The following is a 14,228-nucleotide window of genomic DNA, read 5'->3' on the forward strand; positions in this document are numbered from 1 at the left end:
TTTTAAGCAGGTTCCCACGGGATGCTAGTCTTAATTAGATATTGTCCTTGAAACATACTGCAGTACTATTAATTTTACATGTTACAGAATTGAAGGTGACAAAGGAGCACAAGTCATATTCATTGGAAGTCCAACAGTCTCTTAGAATACCTGATCACTAAAGACTACGAAAATATTGTCAATGAGGAACTCAAGCATCACTTTAATATCAACTTCAGTGTATTAGTGCGTGGAATCAAAGTGGTGTTCAGTAATTTTTTGGAGGACTGATCACTAGATATGAGTATTTCCTTTTACCAGTTGTGTTAACGAAGGAACATTATATGATGTCAAAAAATCTAGTCTATATTTTATCGTGAGGAATGGTCGTGTAAAGTGTTGAAGTGTCATACTTTTTGATGTTTATTTGAGAAAAGGTTTGCAATTTCATCTTCACTAAAAGTTCTTTACTTTTTTTTTTAAATCCACGTTTGATTTACACCACTTCTGGCATATGCTATGACTCAATACATTGGGATTTTCTCTTTCACATTTGTTAGTGCCAATATAGGGTCTTGGTAGAATTAGTAGGCATATATTTTATTACTAATGGCCTGTGTACATCATTTGTTGTACGTAAACATTTGTACATCTTAATTTTTTCTGGATAAAATTTGCTATTTTGTGTTAATGTTTCACATATTACTTAATGTAAATTTTAGCGTCAGTATGAATTACATGTATATTAACTACAACCTTTCCTCTAAATCATCCCATGGGGACCCGGGTTAGAATAGGTTTTCAGTACCCGTTGTTTGTCGTAAGAGGTTACTACATTGAGCGGCCCTTCGGATGAGACCGCAAAAAACATGGTCCCCTGTCACAGCAGATGTGGCACGATAAAGATCCCTCCCTGCTCGAAGCCCGTAAACGCCGAGGATAGGCCTACATTTTGCAGCCCTTCAACGGCAATGGTGATGTCTCCATATGAGTGAAAATTCTCAAGATTGGCGTTAAGCAAAATAAAATCAATCAATTCCTTTAAATCATAACCAATCCATTACATCATAACTTATCCCCTAAAGCATTATCACACCCGTTTGGATAGGAATTTTGGCAAAATACAAACATCAACACTAAAAAGTTAGAATAATTTAAATTTCAACATGCACAAATCGTTCCTGGAGTGGTCAACTTACTTTGGATGATTGAGCCGATATTGATGCTGAGAACCGGGAGTCATGAGAAATAAAAACTCAACCCCCTTCTGCTCTCGGAAAATCAGCTCGTGTCGTCTTGCCGCTTTGAATATGGGTAACTGTGGTTATTTCGTGAACATTAATCTTATCTAGAGCTGACTACATCTCCCAATTTTTGCCAACATTGGTTAAATTACTATAAACCTGAAAAATCCAGATGACCCTACCTGTCGAAGCGGCTTGTTGTCTCCTAATTCCTAACCAGAAACACTCCAAACGTATTTTCTTGCATATCCGATACATTATGATTTAGGACATGGTAGCCGTGCAGGGATCTTGATTGTCGGTATGCGTATTTTCGGGAACAGTTGTTTTCGGAATACATCTTGCTATATACCGCTACTGAAGATTAAAATTTATCTTAGATATACAGAACAGGGATCTTTCTACATCATTGTATGAGAATGTGAGAAAAAAACAAAACAAAATAACAAATGATAAAATAGTCAAATGCTGTCTGATGTGTTTCATGTTTTTGATACACTAATTCTGATTACGGATTACTCCCTTTATCAAGATATAGGGCTCACGGCGAGTGCGACAATTCGACATCGGATGCTTACTCCTACTAGACACATGGTCCCACTTTTGGTATACCCAGGGGTCTGTGTTTGCCAAACTCTCTATTTTATATTCCTTACAGGAGTTACGAAATTGATTACTGTTCCATATCTTCACCTTTCATTGATCACTGGTCGCAAGAGGCGACTAAATGGGGTGGTTCTTCGGATGAGACCGAAACAAAAACGAGGTCCCATGTCACAGCAAGTGTAGCACGAGAAAGATTCCTTCTTGCTCAATTGCCATAAGCGCCAACCATAAGTCTAAGTTTTACAGCCATATATTCTCCATATGAGTGAAGAATTCTCGAGCGAGACGTTAAACAATATATGCCTTACTCCTCTTCGGCACCTGATCCCACCTCTGGAGAGTCCAGGGATCCGTGTTTGCCCAACTACCTAATCTATTTTGTATTGTTTATAGGAGTTATGAATTTGATCACTGTTCGTTATCTTCACCTTTCATACAACCAATCAACAATCGTTATCTTCACCTTTCATACAACCAATCAACAATTGTTATCTTCACCTTTTCACTTATATCTTCCGTAGTCCATGGAGGTAGCCATACTTTTGTTGATAGTCAAGTGACCGATAACAGACGCAAATATGCTTCATGTTGTTTATGTATATAAAAGAAAACCATTTATGACTCTAGAGTAAACGTGTTTGTCTTAGCGAATGTAGAAGTTTTAAACGTAGGGGATGCTTACTCTTCCTAGGCACCTGATCCCACCTCTGGTTTGTCCAGGGGTCTGTGTTTGCCCAACTATCTATTTTGTATTGCTTGTAGGGGTTAAGAGATTGATCACTGTTCGTTATATTCACCTTGCAGACAACACAGTCTATTTTTGTCACCATACACATGTATTGATATATTTGGGCCCCCCTGGCACTAGTAATTCATTGACCACACCATAAGAATAATGCATGCATAGTTCTTGTTTATACTTGTATATGAACCAATTTTCTTCCTCCATATCATATTCTTGCACTTCACTGTCGTGTAAAAGTTGATTGCCCTACCTAAGATGATTGTTGAAGATTAAGACCAGTGTAGTTTCCTGATTGAAGTGTTGTTTTCCTCGATAGCTTATCTCTATATTTCCATGCTTTCTTCTGAATATCTACACAAAATTAAAACAATGGCGCATTTAATTTACAGCATCAACATTTGCCAATTCAATTTATAATCAATGTTTCTTTTAAAAGACGTCATCCTGTTTTAATGTTAAACAGATTTGATGACAATGTGAAAAGTACGAATGAATGGGTATCGTGTACGTACTGCAATTCAAACGATGAGTTATAGGAATCATGAGATTGATCTTCACGTTTTGATGAAGATACATTCCAGCATCCCGTCAACATCTTACCATGTCCTTTATCTCAACTTACACGAAAACAAATCCGTGGAGGAACCTCGTGATTTTACTATCATGTTTTATTTAAATTCTTTCTATTGTTTTATCATATTCTTTATAGCCTTGCAGGTCTTTTATTAGTATATTATCAATGATTATTAGCACAAATATTGTACAGCTATATGTAATTTTTCGCTTTGTAAATGAATAAAATAATAAATACTCTGCACTATGACTCCTATGCAAGGTGGAGATAACGAACAGTGATCAATCTCATAACTCCAATAAGCAATACAAAATAGATAGTTGGGCAAACACGGACCCCTGGATACACCAGAGGTGGGATCAGGTGCCTAGGAGGAGTAAGCATCTCCTGTTGACCGGTCACACCCGCCGTGAGCCCTATATCCTGGTCAGGTAAACGCAGTCAAAATCAGTGTGCCAAGAACGGCTTAACAATCGGTATGAAACACGTCAGACAGCATTTGAACCAATGCGAGGTTGTATTGACGAACTAGATCGTTATAACGACCATATAATTTTCGAAATGCTGACTTAAATCGAGACTGTTGAAATCCCTGTACCATTAACTTGTTTGTCAGTAGCTTACCTCGATTTAAAAACTGACTATACCCGAAACAAGCTCTTGCATATGGAATCAGTTGAGATATATAAACACCATATGCAGGTGATAATGGAATATTGCTACACAAATATGGGAAGTTGACGATGGAGAAGCTGAAATCATCCCGTGTGTCATAGAATTGAGTTTTCAGTTTGCCGTTAATGTCTACTTTCAATAAAATATCTAAGTATGAAGCAGAAGTGGACGACTCTGTGGTTTCCTTTATTTCGAGCTCACAGGGATATATCAAATCGACATATGAATGAAAGTTATGATTGTTAATAGACAAAACGTCATCGATATATCTAAAAGTCGAATTGAAGGCCACACTAACATAATGCTTATCAGAGGATTGGTGGTGATAGTTAACCCGTACATAAACATTTTCAGAGTTACCTGTCTTTGCTCATGTTCTTCGTGCAGTAATCCACTGTAACTACACATGAATTATATATACTAACAAAGAAAAATATTTTGTAATAGTGTGGAATGTGTTATTTCATACCATACTTATTCATTAGTGTTATGAAGTATTTTTATTAAATTGTTAACGAACTTTCTGTCTAGTTTTTCTATCAGATAATGAAAGTTTTCTCATTGACGATATAATCTTAAGGAGGTACTCTACGTTGTCGTAATGGCTGACTTCCCTTTAAAACATGAATGAAAATATAAATTATATCAGCGATATTTGTCTATTGATTTCGAATATCATTACTTAGCTGAGTAGCTCAGTGGGTTAGTACATCGGTTGCTTGTTTATTTTTACTAAGAGATTTACCGATCCAGGTTACGGAGTCGTTTCTCTCCTATAACATCAGCGAAATTTAGACTAGTGTGGAAGATTTCGGACCTGTTAATTAAAATTTCACATCAATAATACGCTACTTACTTCCTCATACTTTGATAAAATTCTCTAAGTTCACCGTATCGGGGGTCACTTATTTCACAAAACATCAACTCCTGACTCTGCCATTTTGAGAAACGCACTAAAGACCCGAAATACCTAAAACTTTTAAGAAGGGGGAAATGGGTAAAAATAATCTAAATGAAATTAAAAAAAAAACAAATTAAGAAAGACAAACAATAATGTTCAATTTCCTTCTGCATGTGCAGTATCACAAGAATAATGTTTTGATCAATTCTACGGTATTTCAGATTTAAATCAGTCAACTTGAACAAGTATTTTCATTTCAAGATAGAGAGTCTAACACGAGTAATTCTCGAGTAAATCATACGAAATACTGTCGTATACATTTTTGACAGCGCTACCATTGGGTCCCGTATTGTACAAAAGTGCAATTGCGACCTAGGCGCGTTACAATATATTTAGGAAATGAATAAAATTCAAAATAATGTGAAAAGATAGAAATCCAGTCGGTATAACTTCGTATTTTGGTTTGGAGCGATAACATCTTTGGGAATTTCGGAATTGTCCGATTTGCATTTTATTACACAAGTTCAAAACATTCGGTTAAACGACCTGGACATTCGATCTGAATTTGTAACTCGTCATACCGCATAGTTTACCAAAGACAAACTGAACGGTCGTTCATAATTCCAAAATTTGAAACTCGGTATTGCGAATGTGGTTTGTCCAGTGCGGCAATTTGATTATGAATACACGTCGTTTCTTCTCGTCAAACACAATAATCCAAAACGTAATGCACTATATGAAACAGATAAAACAGTGGCCCGATTTCTTGGACATTGTCAGGTAGTGTACAACCTAATTTCGGTAAAATGTTTTGACTATAAAGTTATAAGGCGCAAACTACCCAGAACAGCCCTGCACCTTTCGATGTCTGACATATTGGGCAGTTTTCGATTTATTACTTTGAAGATCTGTGTCATCACAAAACATGTTGAACCTAAATAAAAACTTTTTTCTGTTTATCCTTGTGTTTGTATATATCAGTAACTGATTATTACAAAAAGTCGTAACAGTGACTTCTATAATGACGGGAAAAATTAAGAACATAAAAAATATCAGATGAATATCGCATTTAAAACGAAGTACATGTACATGTAGGTACGGTTTTGGCCAAATTCTGCCCTGCTTTTATGGAGGAAAATTATTTTGCGTTGCATATATTTTCCTGTCAAATTTCTAAAAGAGTAACGCGTAATAACTCTCAAAAACATATGGACATCAACTTATATATGCGCATGCGTAATACATAATCAAATAAATAAGGGCTTTGAGCCTGTTTGTGGTGTTTTCATCGTTTTTGTATAGATAAACCAGTGAAATTGAACACCTCTTCCCTCGTCACCCGGAACAATTTTTATTTTATTTAAATTACTAAATAGCTTCCAATTCTTCTTAGTTTCATCCCTGGCGACGATGGAAGAGGGGTAAAATTATCAGTTGAAAGATGCTAACAAATTCGCCATCGTGACATAATTTGCGTTGATAGTAGCAGTTGAAGAGGAAACGAAAATCATTTGGGTAGTAAATATATTTTCAAGTAATAAATGCTTATATGGTTATTTATTTAAACAGTTTGACATTTATCAAAATCACCATAATAATAAAAATCCGGATAAATTTGAGCCCATCTTACAGACTGGATGCCATTTTTGTTGTTATGGCTATAGTGTAAACAAATATAAATAGCACCAACCAACGATTCGTGAGAATTCATGTTACATACCAGGTAAACTACATTTAAATAGTTTATATAACGATGGATGATTCTTTTAATAAACAGTATATTCCTTGAAGGTTCAAGCATTAATGTTTTACCATTCACATTCATTTGACGGCAGGTGGTATATTTCATGTAACAGCAGACGACAATATTCACCTAAGTACGTACGTACATCAGTGACGTATTTAGCGCGAGTGTAAAATTCTATATTTTTAAAAGACAACAATTTATTTGTCAGAAAGCATACGATGGTTATTCACTCATATAAAATTTTACGCACACTATATAAATACATACAACGCGTCAACATAGTATGTCATGAAAATCCGTGAGGTACAGAGTGGTGCAAAATTCATCTGATGTTTGGGCATTTTTGTTGGGGGGGGGGGGGGGGGGGTCGATCGGTTCAGTGTGCTGCTATATCTGCAATGCTTACAAAACTATTTCGTTGTTTGGGGAACACTAATTTACTTTCATTTTTGAAAACACAATACAAAACAGAAACAGTTTGTGTAGCTAAGATAGGGATTCATATACATGTACATTTCGTGCAAGGCACTTGTATTAGTCCTAGAAGAAATTAAAAATATGTTACTCATCAAAATTATTTCTAAATGGTATAATTAAGGTACCTGAAAGATAATTTGCTATACGTTTTACTTGTATTACGATATGTATTTTAATTCATAATGACTGAAATAGATTATAGGTCTATACATAAATTGTTTTTCAAAAAAAAAAGGGGGGGGGGGAGGGGGTGACTTCTCGAAAACATTGACAAACACAAAATATAGGGATTTTGGTATCATTGGAGTGGGTTGAATACATGTATCCAATGTATCACTTACAATTAATTAATTACATTTCATCTATCTTTCTCGACTACTATAAAATGCAGTCCGGGGGAGGGGGTTTACACAAAGCGAATACACAACATATAGATATATACAAATACACAAATATAATATCGAGACTCGCAGTATTGAGCATTCCGTCAAAATTTTGTTTTTCTCCATTCAAGATAAATATACGATGTATGTATATTGATTGATTGAATATTGTTTAACGTCCCTCTATATGTCAGATATCTATTCATTTAAAACATTATCGACTGGCTGAGTAGCTCAGTAAGTTAGCATGTGGACTTCTGAACTGTAGATCGCGGGTTCGAGTTCAGCAGGGGTTTAGAAATTGTTTTAAATTGCTTTCGACTAAAACTGCATTTTTTGACTAAATAAAGTAAATTTTAAAAAAAATCACAATTTCAAAATATTGTTGGTTATATCCTCCACTTTTCATACATATCTAATTTCTCTGGTGTAGCATACCTCCTTAAGTAATATAATCATTAATATTGGTAAATTAATAAACATAGGCCTAGTCAAAACTATTATAGCTCTTATCCTTGGACGAATTTGGCTCCACTTGTTTGGCACGCTGTTTTTGGCTATATTTAGATCTAATCCATGAACACACACAAAGTTTATCCCAGGCGAATACCTAATCCAAGTCTGCGGGTATCTTTGGACGGTACAACACGATATGAATATAAAATTTGTTGTAAACCAGTCGAACGTGGTGACCTTCCTCACGCTTTTCTTTCATGATACGCACCAGCGATTTTCTTTCTGATACAGTTTCGGGTGGAAATTCTTCATTTATTCAAAAGTAAATTCTGCGTAGATTTCCGTATTGTGTATTGTATTGCTTTTAGGTTGCAAATACATGTAACCTATATTAATAGCATAAGTGAAGAAGACATTAATACGTTATAATAATGAAAAAATAAACGCAAAATAGAGCATGTGTCTCAAATATAAAGGACATGTTCATTGATATGTTGAGAGTAAACCTCTTTATGTTGTAACCCCCGTGTAACACCGAGTTCGTGACCGTAAGAGTAGCGCTCCCCTCCGCACTGTCTAAAGACTGTTCGCTACATGTACTGCTATTGTCCTTTTTAGATCCAAATTTGAAGATTTCCCATTTATTTTCTAATGTTTTACATTGCCTATAACCCGATAAAATCTATATAAAATCTCACCAGCAAATGATGAAGTCTCCATATGAGTGAGAAATTCTCGAGCGGGACATCAAATAGTATACAACCAACCAAGCACTGGAAAATAAAAAGGTGCATCACCAAGGGAAAACAAGATAATTAGGCCTTGTTCACTTGTATCCCTTTTATAAACTGAATGTAACTAGCATTCATACATTTTAATAATATTGACACGTGAAAAATCAGGTTTTGCGTGGGAGGGGAGGGGCGTGTTGTGCACCTTGCCGTTTTTTTAAAAATACAGATAGGTAGGCGTAATGTTGATTGAACTGTCGCTACCTGTTTGTCGCAGCCGGGATTCGAACCCCAGCCTTCCGCATGCGGGGCGAACATTCTAACCTCTAGACCACCGCGGCGGTCAAGCAATATTGGGAGATAAATGAATACAAACGTAACATAAATTTACCACTCCCTTCTAAAAAAACCCTCAAACAAACAAACGATGCTAGTGTTTGTATAGATTTACACACTCATCAAGTATATATTCATAATATTTTGAGTAGATTTATAACTCTTGATTCTAGCGCTAATTACCAGTAATACATGCAAATACAGATGTTATTGGTTGGTTTTTTTTGGGGGGGGGGGGTACATATAGTTGCCTAAACGTTGCTAAAACAATAATTCATTAACCCAAGACTTTAACATTCTATACATTCATTTCTTTTAAAAGATATCCATTAACATATTCAATTTATCACTGATATTAATTTTTGTTATTTGAAATAATTCATTTACCCAAGACTAACATTCTATACATTCATTTCTTTTAAAAGATATCCATTAACATATTCAATTTATCACTGATATTAATTTTTGTTATTTGAAATATTGACTTTATTTATGCTACATATTTTAAAAAATGGTCTAGAACATGCAGACATCAGATGTTGATCCGTACTGCACGTTGTCAATGTAAACAAAGTTCATTAATCCCCTGGAGACCCGGGTTAAAATGGGTCCCCAGTATCCCCTTACTTGTCGTAAGAAGCGACTAAATGGGGTGGTCTTTCGGATGAGACCGCAAAAACCGAGGTCGCGTTTCACAACAGGTGTGGCACGATAAAGATCCCTCCTTGTTCAATGGCCCTAAGCGCCGAGCATAAGCCTAAATTTAGCAGACCTTCACCGGCAGTGGTGACGTCTCCAAGTGAGTGAAATATTTTCGAGAGGGACGTTAAACAATATACAATCAATCAATCATTTGATGTGTATTAAAATGCTGGGTTAAGCTATATATACCTTTATGTTGACTTTAATTCTCTCCATTATGTTCATCGTATATTTTTGTTAAAAGCTTTTATATGATTAAAACCTATTCAAAGATAATATTTTGAAAATAATGTGACATTTACTAATCAGCATGCTATGTAACTATGTTTGTAAGAATCGTGTAAAATTTGAAAGGATTAAATTATAATTCAAGTCCTTCTCAGCATGTTTATTTTAATTGTTTTCTTTATTTATGAAACAACATCATACTGTCACAATCGGGGGTGGGGTGGGGTGGGGTGGGGTAGGGGGGGGGCGGCAAAGCCGGGGAAAACGATGATACCCACAGTAAGTTTCTGATCTACTTTTACCAGGTTTATTATCACTAAACTTCAAACAATATGTAAGTAAATAATATGTTTATTGCACTTACGTGTGTGTAGATGTTAACAGAATGAACAAATGGTGGTGATTTCGTACAGTATGTCAAATGAACAGTGTTGTAAAAAACATCATTTAAAGAAACCCTACAGCTCAAATCCTGCTATAAGCATGGCATAGAAATTTTACTACAAATTTCCCAAATTTTTGTTACATTGCGGAAGATATGAAAAAAGGTGAACATTCAGTGGCGGATTTAATATTAAGCAAGTACCTGTGAGTACCACTCTCTATTACCGGCATTGTCAATTTCCAACTTCTCCCACCCATTGTGACAGAATTTTGTAATATATATATATGCCAAAAAAGTGGAGTATATATATATATATATATATATATATATATATATATATATATATATATACTCCACTTTTTTGGCACGCTGTTTTGGCTATATTTAGCTCTAAAACTTCATAGTTATTTCGGATTTCAAACATTTCGGTTGAGCATCACTGAAGAGACATTATTTGTCGAAATGCGCATCTGGTGCATCAAAATTGGTACCGTATAAGTTTTACATGAATGTATCTAGCATTGAACTTCTACATTTCAGGGGCGGATTCAGGATTTGTGAAAAGGGCGTGGTTCTACCATTAAATTTGGTTTTCAAAGGGGAAGGGTTCCACTCTCGAAATGTGTTATTTTTTGTTTGCACAATTTTCTGACGGAAGGTGGTGGTGGTGGTGGGGGGGGGGGACTTCTAAAACCGCCCTCTGAATCCTTCACTGACAATTTTATGTTGATCATGTTGTAAACCAGTCACGACTTCTCGAGAACGTGCGATTGATTATACATAGACCTAAGAGTCTAAGAGTCTATAGTGTTGCTTCGTTCTGGAAATTTCCACAAGGCCGATTTAAGGCTAAGATCACGGATTAAAGAAAAGGAACAGTCATAGTTTATTCATTCAAGATTTATCAAAACTTATTTCTTCTGTAGGATTAAGTTCATGCTCGCTCCGGTAAGTGAGAAAGTTTCCTAGTTTACTCTCGGAAGGTCGGTGTTCTCTTCCTAGGACATTGTATCTGGGTTCTCTCTTCCACTATTAAAAATTGGGCGTCATCAGATAGTTGAAAAAAATGTTGAGTGTGGCGGAAAACATCAAACAATCATATCGATAAACAACATATTTACCTCATATTGTATTATCTAAGTTGTCATTAAGAAAAGAAAACTGGCTTAGATCCACCTTGTTTACTCTCATTTTTGCTATTTCAGGGTAGTTTAACGAAAACGAAAGTATATTTTTAATGAATTGTACGATATTTACTAATCAAGTAAGATTCAAGTAAGATTTTATGATAGCTTACGGACTTCACCTCACATATGAAACAATATTAAAGGTGCAACCATGGAGTAAGCGATTCGGAGTTTATTGACAAAATCTGTCAATCTATAAGAATGTACATTCTATTTTTCTGTATTAAGAAATTGTATGTGACAGAAATATCTCTGGGTAACGGTGGGTGATTTGCAAGTTGGTAATCGCATTATTATACATAGGCGGGTGTTAAGCCGTTCTTGGCACACTGATTTTGACTGCGGATAACTCCGTTTACCTGATCAGGATATGGGGCTCACGGCGGGTGTGACTGGTCAACAGAGGATGCTTACTCCTCCTAGGCACCTGATCCCACTTCTGGTGTGTCCAGGGGTCCGTGTTTGCCCAACTATTTATTTTGTATTGCTTATAGGAGTTACGAGATTGATCACTGTTCGTTATCTTCACCTTGCATGTACGAAATTCTCTAATTTTGAATATTTCTACTCACTGTAATCATTTGAAATTAATTTACAATTAGTGCATGACGAACTGAAAATCACAAAGATGAGCAAACCTTTTGAAGAGTTCATTATGTTCATTGCTATAATATATTCCTCTGATTTGAAACAGAAAAGTTTAATGAAGATCACGGGGGACATAGAACCTACGCTGTAATATTCCGATTAAGTCGCGAGTTTAATTTAACCATCATTTTAATATCATGAAAATACCTAATTATTTTCATGATGCGATAGTCTAAAAATCCATACCCCTGGTATGTCATTTTAAATTGACTTTAGATTGATCTTCCATCAAGTTCCTTGGGGATCCTTCCCGTGGGGATCTGAGTTAGAATAGCTCTTCAGTACCCCTTGCTTGTCGTAAGAGGCGACTAAATATGGCGGTCTTTCGGATGAGACCGCAAAAACCGAGGTCCTGTGTCACAGCAGGTGTTACACGATAAAGATCCCTCCCTGCTCAAAGACCGTAAGCGCCGAGCATAAGCCGAAATTTTGCACTCTTCACCGGCAATGGTGACGTCTCCATATGAGTGAAATATTCTCGAGAGGGACGTTAAACAATATTCAAACAATCAATCCTTAAAGATCAGGGTTACAATAGATCCTCAGTACCCCTTGCTTGTCGTAAGAGTCGACTAAATGCGGGGGTCATTCGGATGAGACAACTAAAACTGAGATCCCGTGTCACAACAGGTGTGACACGACAAAGATCCCTCCCTGCTCAGAGGCCATAAACGCTGAGCATAGACCTAAATGTCGCAGCCCTTCAGCGACATTAGTGACGTCTCGATATGAGTGAAAATTTCTCTAATGGGACGTTAAACAAATACAATCAATCATATGTCATCAAAACGTCTGTTAAAGTAAGTTATTATATCGATGTTCTGACATAGCGTTTTAGCGTGTGCGATGTCGATACAAAACCGCACCAAAAACCATCAACAACAAATACCTACACTGTAGAAATATCGGACCTAGGTCAAAGAAAATACACAGAAGGCACTAATATGACCAACGAGAGGGACAATTCGATACATTCTACAGACAACTGTCCCTTCCTCACGACGAACAAAACAGTTTTACTCATAAAAATGAAGGACCGGGCGAACACGGACCCCTGGATATACCAGAGGTGGGATCAGGTGTCTAGGAGGAGTGAGTATCCCCTGTCGACCGGTTACACCCGCTGTGAGCCCGGTTAGATAAGTCGTACGTTAAATCATATTTACCACTGAATAAGTAAGATTTGAACGACGTATTGTTTTGGATTAAAAAAATCCAGAACAATACAAAAATGATGATTTGTTACCTTCCCCATGAGCACTTTCAATCACAGCCACCAAATAGATCCTGCGGTCGAGAACAGTTCTCAATCGTGTCATTCTCCCCCTCCCCCCCTCTCTCTCTCTCAATCATGCCATTCTTCTCTCTCTCTCTCTCTCTCTCTCTCTCTCTCTCTCTCTCTCTGTTCCCACAGATAAAATAGAAAACACCTACAGCATCAGAATTTTATACGGACACTATCAAGAACATCCAAATAGAGAGGTTTAGTGAGACAATCTTAAATTTAGTCAGACTCTTAAAACAATTGGTCGATATTTAGGGAGGACCAGTTTTCTGAGGGGGCATTTAGACATTTCGCTGTACATGTTGTAAATATGATTTCACATTCACTTTTCAGGATTTATCACGAGACTCAAAGTCTCATTGAATTACCTTCATTAATAATTTGCTCTTTGCAGTTCTCGATCACGAAAACGTTGCAGTGGAAACATTTCTTTCACTCTACGTGATAAAGAAATCAATCATGTACCAATGGGATATTTCAGAGAGCTCAGTAATACTTGTATGTGCAAAAGATTATTAGCATCAAGAATTTTTTTCTACAAGATTTTATCTTGTAATAACCAGAGAGAAAAAATCCTTGATTCTGATTCTAATTATTATTCTAATGAAAGCAGATTGGTCTAATTAAAGCAGATTGGTCTAACTAAAGCAGATTAATTGGTATCAGGGAAGTTTTTTTTCTATAACACCGCATCTCGTACAAACGACAAGAATTTTCCTTGATTGTAATCTTTTTTCTCTCTCTACGACACCGTATCTGAAACTGAACAGAACAACTTTCCTTGATCGCAATCGGGTTTTCCCCCTACCGTGCCGTATCTCGTACTGACGAGAAAACAATTTCCTTGATTGTACATCCTTTGTTTCAATGAAAGCTGATTAATACCAAAATAGATTTTCTTCGACGAGATTGCATCTTGTAATACGGAAAGAGAAAACT

Source organism: Ostrea edulis, chromosome 8, assembly GCF_947568905.1.
Source record: "Ostrea edulis chromosome 8, xbOstEdul1.1, whole genome shotgun sequence".
NCBI lineage: Eukaryota > Metazoa > Mollusca > Bivalvia > Ostreida > Ostreidae > Ostrea > Ostrea edulis.